This window comes from Chiloscyllium punctatum, chromosome 17 (assembly GCF_047496795.1).
Source record: "Chiloscyllium punctatum isolate Juve2018m chromosome 17, sChiPun1.3, whole genome shotgun sequence".
In the NCBI taxonomy this organism is placed as follows: domain Eukaryota; kingdom Metazoa; phylum Chordata; class Chondrichthyes; order Orectolobiformes; family Hemiscylliidae; genus Chiloscyllium; species Chiloscyllium punctatum.
In genome coordinates this window covers 52,109,999-52,122,438 of record NC_092755.1, presented here as the reverse complement: position 1 = coordinate 52,122,438, position 12,440 = coordinate 52,109,999, and the positions used below count along the sequence as shown (strand labels likewise).

The following is a 12,440-nucleotide window of genomic DNA, read 5'->3' as shown; positions in this document are numbered from 1 at the left end:
CAAATATTGCCACTCGGTGACTGATGACCAATTACCAAACTGATCTGTTTTAAACTCTTCAACTGTAGACATTTCAGAGTCTGTGTCTTTTAGGATCTCTCTGAAAAACGACAAGAACAAGATTACCATGTTAAAGGAGCAGCAGCATCACACTTTCCATCTTAAAAAAAAACAACTATCAATATCCAAAGATAGCTTCATTTCAAAACTCTGTAATCCTAAATTGGCAGTGCACTACACCACACATATAGAAACATGCTAACAGTTACCACTACATTCTGTTGCTGTCTGTTTTATTCCTGTCACTGAATGCCTCCATTTCTTATCAACATCTCATCAATCAGTTGGCAATTACGTTTTCTCAATCTGCCACATCCCCAATTTTCAAATTGAATGGCTGTACCAACAAGCTCCATCTAAACAGTCTGGAAGTTTTGTCCTTCAATTTCTCCACAAACCTCAATGGGCTATGATCAGTGCACATGATTGTCTCAGATTCGTTACTGGCAACATAAACATTGAAATGTTGCAATGCCAACACCAGGCTCAAGTCTTCTTTGCAACCGTCGAATATTTCTGCTGCTGAATGTTCAATTTCTTGGAGAAATACTCAATAGATCTTTCAATCTTCTCCTCGCCTTCCTGCAAGAGCACAACATCAACACCCACATCACCTGCACTGATAGCCACCTTGAATGACTTTGTGTAATTATGTGTGCCTTATGCAGGGGCAGTAGTTAACTCACCTTTCAGACTGTCACATTCCTTCTGACATTTCACTGTCCACTGAAAGGTATTGCCTTTCTTTTGCAATTCAGTGAGAGGAGCAGGCACACTGCTAAAGTTTGGTACAAATTTTCTATAAAATCCATTCAATCTCAGGAATTGTAGTTCTGCTCCTTTTGTCGATGGTGTGGGAAACTTCCCAACCACGTTTGTTTTAGCATCTCCTGGAGCCATTTGCCCATATCCAATAACATGACCCAGGAAGGTGACTTGGGCTTTGGCAAATTTACTTTCAGCCAAGTTTATCACCAATGCTGCTTCTCAAAGTTGATAGAACAAATCTGTTAAATGTTGCAAATGTTACTTCTAGTAGACACATCCAGTATTGCCTCCCACTTTTTAATTTAGGTAGGGGTCTTATACAACTAATTCAAACTTTTGTACAAGGTTCCTCAAATGCAGGAATACATATTTAGGGTATAGGTTTTATTGCTTCCTGTGGTTTTCCAGTTGCCTGACATAATTGATATGTCTGAAAAATACAACTACATTCTTGTGCATTCCAGGTCAGTAAAAATATTTTTGTAGTTTAGCTTGAGTTTTTCTCACTCCGAAATGGTAGGTCATTCGCCACTCACACCACCTCCTTTCAATAACAAACTGGCAATACGATTTGATGAACTTCTGCCCATTTCCCATCTGCTGGAATATGTGATTGTCTCCATTTCCTCATTAAGACATCTTATTTACTTTAATAATATTCAGGGACACATTTAGATTCTTTTTCTGTTTACGCCCTTTGATACATTTGCTTCAAACTTCATCATTCTACTGTAACTCGGTTAATTTATCTGAGCTAAAGATCTCTCCATTTTATCTATATGCTCCTATTTTCTGTCAACGATCTGATCAAACAGGGTCTCTGCTAATTCCACTTGAACTTTCTTATCTGTACACTTTGATCTCTCTTGTTTGAACTGGTGACTTTGTGACCTCGTTACCACACTGTTAGGAAAAGTCCCAGAATATGTGTCCTGCAATAGTTCAGTTGACTGAGTTTCCACTGACCTTTCAACCACAGTAGACAGAACCCCCATTCCTGGGGCCCAGAGTTTGTCCAGTACTCCTGCCATGATTTCCCCACTCTTCAATCTAACCTCACTTCACATAATTGAGTTCTCTTGTCTCACCATGAATTCCAATCACTGGCACCCTTTCTGGCAGTTGTCCTTTAGAAGTACATATCTCATCATCTTTCAGCATCACAGATTGAGAGGATCCTGTGCCACTTAATATTGCAACCTCTTTGCCTGCTGCTCCTGGCCTATGCAAGTAAATGTTAGCTTTGCAGGTATGTAGTTTAAGAAGATCTGGCACCTTTTACTTAACCAACCACCGACCAGCTTGTATATTCTGGTGCAGCTTTCAAGCTCCACCATGCTTTTTGTTACCACTCTAATAAAATTCACTGGCTTATCCTGTTTTCCTACATCTGGCTTCCCAATGCTTTCCCTAAACCTTTTAACTTCTCTGTCCCCTTCAAGGGTTTCCTGTTTTCCCTGTGGTAAGTTATCCTGATGATCTTCACCAAGATCTACCTTTCTCTTTCCAGGTGAGGATTTCTATTTTCCCCAACTTCTATCCCTCACAAAATGAAATTGACTTTGGTTGTCTAACTTTGCTCTATGAACCAATTCATAATCATCAGCCATTTCAGCTGCTAATCTTGCCAGTCTAACTCTCTGCCCTTCCACATGGGTTCTCACTACTTCACGAAATCGACTTTTCAACTCCTCCAAAATAATCATCCCTCTAAGAACGTCATAGGTTTGCTCTAGTTTCAATGCCCTTATCCACCTATCAAAATTACTGTTCGATCCTTTCAAACTCAATGTAAGTTTAAGCAGAGACCCTTCTTAATTTCCTGAAAAGTTGTCTGTAGGCTTCAGGCACCAGCTCATATGCACTTAAGATGGCTGTCTTCACCTCTTCGTGCGCCCAAGATACCTCCTCTAATAGTGATGCAATCACCTCACTAGTTTTACATACAGGCTTTGTTTAGATCAGTAAAACTCTCATAGTCACTGGTCACCACATTTGTTTCGCCACATTTTTAAATAAGATGAAAAAGACTTCCACATCCATATCATTAAATTTAGGCAATGCTTGAATACGTTCCAACAATTTCACACCATGCGTTTGGTTACCATGAGTTTGCTTTTCCTCACCCTTTTCCTCTCAAAGCTTACCTTCAGCCATCATCTCCATGCTTTTAAGCTGAATATCCTGTCTAAGTGCCAATTTCTGAAGCTCACACTCTGTCTCTTTGTCTCTCTCTTCAGCTGACACAATTCGTTCTTTTTCTCTTTCCCCTGCTTTTAATTACAATTTTTGGTCCAATGCCTCTAACTCAAGCTGCTTCATTTTTCATTGACTTTTAACCATTTCTAGAGGCTCTGATGGTGTTTCCAGCAAATTTAAATGCTGACCTATTGCTAAAATAGTCTGTTCTTTTTCTCATGGAAGGAGACAACTCCAACCCCAGCTTGTCTGCTAATTCCAGCAGCTTGGCCTTAATCACTTTTTGCAATACTGCCAAGGTCACTTCTTCCACCCTCAGAAAACTGTTGGTGACTGAAAGGTCCATTGTTATCCCTAGCACCGTTTAAACCAACTGAAGTCAACACCCAGAACAAAAGTCAGTAACACCTACCATTCGCTCCCTTTGAGCCCAACAATCCTAATTCTAATTTGGAACTACAGAACAAATTCCGTAAAGACCCCTCAATCTGTTATGGGCCAAGCCAGACTCTCTCAAAACATTGCAAGAAAGTAGCTCAGACCCTAAATTTGCCAATTATTTTAAGCAGGTGTAACGCAGATATTCCAGGAGTGATGCAGCTGAACAAACCACTTTTTTTTAAAAAAAGCACAATTTATTTACAAGATTACTGAAAGAAACACACACAAAAGAAAACAGAATGCCAAATAATTTAACGTATCCATAAACCTAACATCTCATCCCAACTTAATTATGCCTTTCCAAATACTAGCAACTTTCTATAAAAGGTAAAATCAAACATAGGGTCTCACAGGACTGAAGTCAGAGAGAGAGTATCAGTCTGAACCTGCTTCTTTCGGTTCAGCAGCATTTTCACACTACGACTAAAAACCAAGCAATACCAGAGTACACCGGAGCTGGGAGAACTGGCCACACAAATGTTTTATTTAAAACTTGACAGCTTTCTGCCCGAGGCAGCATCAGTTAACCATTATCAAAATTGCCCTGAAAGTCTTCAACCACAGACATTTCTGAGTCTGTGTCTTTTGGAACCTCTGAAAAAATAAGCCAAGAACACCATACCCTTGTTAAAAAAGCACCATCATCACACAGTGAAATTCTCTTCAATAATGATCACACTGTCCTGACTTATGGCCTGTCACTCCTGCAATGTATAAAAAATTCAAAGGTGACACAACTCTTTAGATTAAACATCAGTTTGACCAAAACCAAACCAATTCATTACTCTGCATTCCAAGCCAAATATAAACTACTCAGCATTGTCATCTGGAAACGCAGTTGAATGCCATCAAACAATTTACCTGTTTAGAGAGGGTAATCTCATTTGACGCCACCACAGTCAAGAAAATGATCTACAGGCTTTAGAAAAGCAAATCGCATATTCAGAAGAACAAGTGCAGCTGAAACTCAAAGTGAACTAAGATGTAACAATAACCACTGCTCTGCAAGATGTTGAGCCATGGGTTCTACTCCAACATCATATACACATTCCCTGCCACAGCGTCCTCAAGATCTGCCTGCCGTAGGACCATAGCACAAACACTGAAGTCTTGGAAACAGCTAATATTACCAGCATCAACGTCAGTCATCTCAGCTCCAGGGCATCCCTGCAGGAGCTCCTCGGGGTAATGTTCTCGGCATAACCATCGTCAGCTACTTTATCAATGGCCCTCCCTCCATCATAAGGTCAGAAGTGTAAATGCTTGCTGATCCTTGCTTGACGTTCAGCACCATTCATTACTCTTCAGATACTGAAGCAGTCCATGTTCAAATGAAACAAGTTCTACAGATATCCTGGCTTGGGCTAAGAAGTGACAAGTAATATTCATGCTACACAAATGACAGGTAATGACCACCTCCAATAAGAAACAGTTTAACTACTGATAGTTGATATTCAATTATGCTGTCATCACGGAATTCCCCATGATACCCATCCGGGGGATTAGTATTAACAAGAAACTGAGCTGGACTCACCATGTAAGCATGATGTCGACAAGAGCAGGTCAAAGACTAGGAATACTGTAGCGAGCACCTATCCCAAGACCCTCAAACCATGTTTATCATCTACAATTCACAAGTCGGGAGTGTGACGGAATACTCACTACGTGCCTGGATGGATGTAGCTCCAACAACACTAAAGAAGTTTGAAACCATCCAGAACAAAGCAGCCTGCTGAATTAGCACCCCATCCAAAAGCATCCATTCCTTCCACCACCAAATCTCTCACACAGCAGAGTGTATGTATTATCCATAAGATGCACTGTAGAAATTCAGCAAAATGCCCTTAGACAGCATCTTCCAAACCCATGACCACTTCCTTCTCGAAGGACAAAGCCAGCAGATATATGGGAGCACAACGACCTGCAAGATCCCCTCCAAGCCAATCACCATGTTAACTTGGAAAACAATATCACTGTTCCGATGGAGTAATGAGGGATGGGCAATAAATGTTGGCCAGCCGGCTACGCCCACGTCCCATGAATGATTTTTTTTTAAACTACCATTCTGAAGATGGGGAAATACTTGTTTGAAGGGATAGCAAGCAGGGGTTGTACTTACCTGGACAAAGTTTAGAAATTGCTTAAAATTACTCTAAAACTATGTGTGAGTTGTCACACTCCTCGGCAAACAGTGGAACTGGGTGATTAGGTCTTGAAAACATTTTGGAGAAAGGTTGGTGTAATGTTTTCCTCTTCATGAGTGTTCAGACTAGGAGGCGCAGGGACAATGTGCTGTCCACTACCATCTGACATTGGCAACGGGTGAATTAGATTGTTGCAACTAATGAGCATCTGCCAAGCAATCTGAACAAGACAAAATGGCAAGGGAAAAGTTGCTTTGACAGGAAGACATTTTGCTTTTACATTCATGATACTCATTCGAACAAATGTTCAGTCTCAAAGGATAGATCTGAACTGATGAGCTTGGTTCTGCATCTGATTCAAATAGTCAATGTAAAGGAAAAGAAAATCACTTCAGTCTGTTAAAGGTAACGAATTAGGACACACAGGATGGTTAATGTCTTGCATTGGGCTGTTGGTTACTACTTATTTCAGAAATATATATTTCAAAAGAAGTGCGAACCTATGGCGAGATGGTTGTGTTGGTACATTCTACGTAAATAGCGAGAGAGGGGGCGGTGCTGACAGGTTCTCTCAGCAACATAAACAATGTGACTTGTTAGAATTATTACATTCAATGAAAGAATTTCGGACTGAGATCTCATGTATTACACCTGAGCAGTGTGCAAGGGTCTTCATGACAGCCAGACTGTGTTGACAATTTGCCAGATTGGGGAGGTCTCTGCACTATAAGATTGATGAACCTGCAACGGGAAACAAGAGGTTTGGAGAGCCTTCGGGGTGGTGGGGGGCGGGGGAGCAGGTTTTGGCGTGTAAGGACAGGGGATGTGCTATGATACATGTAACATTCAAGAAGCTTGATACCACTCAGAACAAAGCAGCCTGCTTGATTTGCTCTACATCTGCAAACATTCACTCCCACTAACGTGGGCTGTCAGGAGCAGCTGTGCATACCATGCACAAAATACAGAAATCCATTAGCCTCGTTAGACAGCAAATTCCAAATTCACTACCACTAGCATCTAAAAGGACAAAGGCAACATATACAAAGGTAGCACCACCATCTGCAATTTCCCCACGAAGTCACTCACCATCTTGACTTGGAAATATATTGTCATTCCTTCAGTCATGCTGGGCCAAAATCCTGGAACTCCTTCATCACATCATTGGTCCACAGCAGTTGAATAACGTCGCCCACATCACCTTCTCAAAGACAATTCGAGATAGGTGATAGAAGCTGGCCTACATATCAAAGCCTACAATCCCATGTTTCTTTTGCCTGAAACAAGACGGCATTGGTATTGGGAATAAGAGGGACAACGTGCTAGATGCACTTCTGAGGATTTATTGAGGTATATTCAATGAAACCTGGGTCACCAGGGAAATAAGATTCATTCTGCCCTACTTCGTGATATATCGGCCCTGATGAGACGTACAATGATCAATCGCCTCTTTATATGAACAGCACTGGGATGAATATCAACGCGGCTCGCCCAACACGAATCTACCTCTTGGTCATAGCCCTCTGTCACTCGCCTGGTGGAAATAGGACTTCCCGATTAAAGCCCAGGTCCATCATCGGACTCTTGTCCTTCCCATTGACATATTCATCCACAACGATTAACATTGAAGATTATCCCAGACTCTCTTAATTTTGACACACTCAAATCACCGATTCTTGTAGGTTCTCAACCTTGAAATTGGTCCCTGTTATTTGTTTAATGCCTCCGATTTTTTTTTTCTCTTTGTTCTGGTTTTACCTTCTTTGCCTTCTTTGCCCAACATGCGCACCTTCACTTTCACTATTCTTTCTTAACTTATTTACATTTAGAGCCGTTAAGTCTGTTTATTCAATACCTCATGCTTTGCAAAATTACTCTCCAGCGCTTTCCTCTCGTTTCCCAATTGCTTCGTGCTCCTTTATTGAATGCTAACATTCTCAGGCATTGTACCCTATGAGAAATATAAGACGTCTCTTTTTTTAAAATCTACGCAAATATAGCTACACACAGTCGCAATCACCTTATGACAGGTACTCTTTTGGACCATGCGGAACATTATGTTTCTTCAGACCGTTGAGCACTTTGCACGATTTACTTCCGGGGGTCGAAAAGTACTGACATCGCAATAGATTTGACTCATTTTGACAGAAATGAAAGACGCCGAAATGAATGCTGGATTTGACGTTCGATCAATTGTTTTATTGAGCTGCGGTATTGGGATAGATTCAGAATGGTTAAATACTTAAGACACAATCACATTGTTCCTGTCTTTTATTCAGATGTATAGATGCAAACTAATAATCATTGGCATTTCGGTTAACACGGCGAGGTTGTAAAAACCAGTTTCTTTTACGGACGTTTCCCCCGCGATGAGCACTTTTTAAAACTTAACCGGAATGCAAATAATTTCGACCGTATTGTTACATGGGAGGTATGAACAGGAATAAACAAGCTTTCTCAATTGAGACAAGTGCAGTTTCCGAAATCACATACAGCTCGATCTCGAGATACATGTCTGAAACGCAGTTCTCCGAGTCTCATGTTTGACCCCACAGGAGTAACACTCGTGTGAGTTCCACTCTGAGGCTGACAAGTTCAGCTAGCCGCTCACACTGAACGTGTTGTCCGTCTCCTGCTGGACTCGACTAGTCTCTACACCGTTCTCCCTTGACACTGCCATCTACCGTCCACTCAATCTCCACAGCGCCCGGGTTAAAACCGCTCACCAAACACACCAGGGTCGCTGTGTTCTTTTCCGTGATTTGAACTGATGAAGGCGGAAGGAGGGAAACTGATGGTTCCCGCGGACCTGTTTAAAATAAATTAGGTTCATTTGATTTAAGGGACTGAATTTTTCGAAAAGGAGATTTCTTCCAAGATAATACGATTTAAATTATATCAGTCATGGAATACAATGATTAGTTTACTCAGTTTTGCGTGCATTTTAAAGTACTATTTAATCCGAAAAGGATTGAATCGGAGACCGGTTTGGTTTCGGTGTGACGAAATTAAATTTTGGCAGTCAATGGTGGGCTGGAGTGTTTCAATGCGTCTGACTAAGTTTACAGAGAAAATATGGTAAAAACAATGACTGCAGATGCTGAAAACCAAATACTGGATTAGTGGTGCTGGAAGAGCACAGCAGTTCAGGCAGCATCCAACGAGCAGCGATGCTGCCTGAACTACTGTGCTCTTCCAGCACCACTAAACCAGTATTACAGAGAAAATACGTCTGTTCTACTTTGTAACGGTATCCCTTGAAAAACATAAGGAGCACCTTAGTATTGCTGCTGATGGCAAGTCATGTAGCTGCCATGGTTCTACAATGAGATACCCAGGTGCCCGCCACAATTACAAATAGTATTGATAATATGAAAACATGAACATATGTTAAAGTTGTTTTGATCTGCTATCGTGGAGAAATTGTTATCAGTTTTATTACAAGTGGTGCGATCAACTATTGCTAATGTAAAACGGTTGACTAATAGTCAACTCTCACTTCTTCTTGATATTCAATGACATTTTTATCGCATTATATCTCCACTGTCAATATTTGATAGTTATCATTATCCAGTCAGGTGTTTAAAATGGCTACAAGAGCAGGGCAGTGGCAGGAAACCTGCAACGAAAAACGCATTTCCTGTTTTCCCCAAGCCTGATCGGTCATTCAAATACAGTTTCCACCGTACTCTCCAAACTCGGCATCATCCCAGACAAAGCAATCCAGTTAACTGGCACCCCATACACCAGATTAAAGATGATACCATGTACAAATGCACTGCACCGACTCGCCAAGGCTCTGAGAAATATACCTTCTAACTCCGAAATCTCTGCTACCTGGAAGGAAATGGATAACATGCTTGGGGGTACCACCACCTGAAAGTTGTCCTCCAAAGCATACCCCACCCTGTCCTGGGACTGTATCGCCGTTAATTCACTATAGCTGCTTTTAACCATCTCTCCACCCCCTTCCGCGCACACATACTGTGAAACAATAGGATGCATGAGAAGTCATAACGTCAGCCGAAATGCGAACAGACAAGTATAAACAGGCTGCCCGCCCATTGGCAGCTGTCTTACTCTGCTACCAAGTCCAAAATCTCACCAATACTCACTCGTGCTGCTTGAATGGGAAATGTATATGTCTAAGTCTCTACGAGCAAGGATTACCTCGCAGAGATATTGTGAGAAGTTATGTCTGTTATTTCAGTCACTTAAATATTCCTAACTCCACTAATGCCGCACATAATTGTTTTGATTCGGATTTGGCCTTCACTCGTTATTGACATCGAAATAACCAACAACTAATGTCAGATTCCCACAACTGAAAGAACAGGAAATCTCTGTCTGTAGTGCACATTCTCATTACACTGGACTATCTGACATCAATAATCAGAGTGCAATAAAATGAAGTGATCGCGCTCCTAACTCCATGCTCACACTTATGTTAATTCTAACAAGACCGTGTACTGATTCAGAGCTCCACCAGATTTTGTTGATTACAATTAAGACCACTATATGCGCCGATTTTATTGCAATCTCGCATACGCTTCTTCAGAGAAGCATTCGTGCTTCTTTGTGGATCATTTTGAGATGTCAGTTTTCCGTTGGATGCACCGCAATGAGCCAATGCACAATAAACGAAGAGCTTCCCCGTCCCTTCCACTTCACTCTCTGCGCTCAGTTTCAATCAGCATTCGGACTGAACTTCCGTTGTAGCTCAATACTGCGAAATTCTATGCAACTCTCGTCGCAGCTAAGAACGCTAAGGGAGCCGAGAACCCAAAAGACTAAAGGCGAAAGATACCAATTCTGAACAAGTGTCACTGGACATCTCCGAAGATGCTGCCAGATCTGCTGGTATTCTCCAACAATTTCTGTTTCTGTTTCAGATTTCTACTGTCCGCGGTTCTGTCTTTACTAAGGCTCAAGTTACCACCATTTTTGACTTTTCAATACCCTTCGTGTTCTGAAAAGGCGGTTTACGTGGGGTTACTTTTCTCGTATCTATTCAAGCACCTGGCGCTGGGCACCATCATTTTCGCGTGAAAATCGCTACTACGTCTTTTTGATAGAATGTTAGAGAGACAGGAAAAAAAACCATTATTGAGCTCAATCTCCTCACTGCCCATGGATCCACTCATTGTGTTCCCCGGCGACGATCGGCGACAAATGTAAAGAGTCCGAAATATATAATTAAAATAACAAGGAATATAGATTGTGGGCATCTACAGCCAAATAAAACCCAGAAATTTCTGGAGAAACTCAGCAAGTCTGGCAGCATCTGTGGAGAGAAAGCAGAGTTTACTTCAAGTTCTGATGAAGAGTGACCGGACTCGAAACGTCAACTCAGTTTTCACTCCACAGGTAACGCCAGACCTGCTGACTTTCTCGAGCAATTTCTGTTTTTGTCACTTGGACCTGTCCCCGTCCTCTGACACAGAGACTCTGGCGTCAGTTGTTATTGAGGCTGCGGTTAAGCAGCACAACACAGAACAAACCCTGGGCTCATTCAGCAGAAGACCTTTACAAACCTGAGAGACTCAGTTCTTAAATAGTTAATAGGGCAGTTCCAGATAATTTGGAATGAAATTATATTCCATTGTGAACAGGATGTTACATCTGTTGCTAAATAGAAAATAGTCACATATAGTACTTTGCTCTTAAACTGAATCAAATTTTAAATTCTTTAGGAAGAGGGCTTTTACTCACTGCCCACAATCAGCTTCGTGCCTGTGCCGAGAAGTAAACGTGGTATTCCATATGGCGCAGTAATAGTCCCCGGCGTCTCTCGATTCAACTCTGCTGATACTTAATATTCCTGCGTTGCCGGAGACAGAGCCCGAAAACCGATCTGGAACACCTGAGGCTACCAGCCCAGTGTTTAAGCAGATACCCAGGAGCATTTCCAGGTTTCTGCTGATACCAATCAATGGTGGCGCTTCCTAAGGAGGCACCAGACGGAGTGCAACTAATCTGGACGGTCCCCCAGGGGGAAGTCGATTTTGAAAGCGGTTGGTTTACCGCAATCTCTACGCTCGAAACTGGAGGGGAAAAAAAGCATTAGAAATCTTAGTGCTGTGTACTTTGATCAATTATTGAAACTATTGAATATATACGCATTGGAAAGGTCACCCCAAACAATCTGCACAAAATAGATTTCACAGTAAATCTAAATGTGAGAACATTCACCTGCAACACAGAAACAGAAAACAACAGTAAAACGTGCCCAGTCAGACATGGTGAAAGGTTTAACCAGGCTGAGTTGCATTGAGAGCTGTTTAACCAGTTGGATTCAGTACCTGAAAGGTTCACTCTTTTAATAAGACCGGACACCAAGAAGGTGTCGCCCTTTGCTGGTATGCAAATTAATAATTTCATCTCACCCAATCAGTCTCTGAAACCTAAAGACAATCTCAAAATCCCTTCAGCGAACAGCAAATACACGAAGAGTAATAGAAAACCAAAATGCAGCGGTTGCGGAAATTCCAAGATTAAACAGAAAATACATGTCTATATCAGTGCAGGAAATATCATAGAGCGAGAAATTGGATCCATGTTTCATTTCGTGACCTTTCTATAGTAGCTCAACTTGCCAAAAGCCTTAACCCGCTCCCAACGTGTATTCTGTGTGTTCTATATTGCTAAAATTGACTTGAGTCCTCGAAACGAGCACAATAAAAGATGTCAGAAACAGATGTAACATTTTGAGTCCAGCGACTTCTTCAGTTCCAAAGATCGTGAAACGTCACTTTTCTTTTCTCCACAGACGCTGCCAGACCTGCTGTGTTTCTCCAACGCTGTCTGTTTTGTTTATGATTTTCAGCA

The 12,440-nt window shown here is 41.6% G+C and overlaps 1 pseudogene; it reads right to left on the bottom strand.

Moving 5' to 3' along the window:
* Positions 1–8,097: 8,097 nt before the first annotated feature.
* LOC140487687 (immunoglobulin lambda-1 light chain-like) lies at positions 8,098–11,853 on the bottom strand (annotated as a pseudogene).
* Positions 11,854–12,440: the final 587 nt, after the last annotated feature.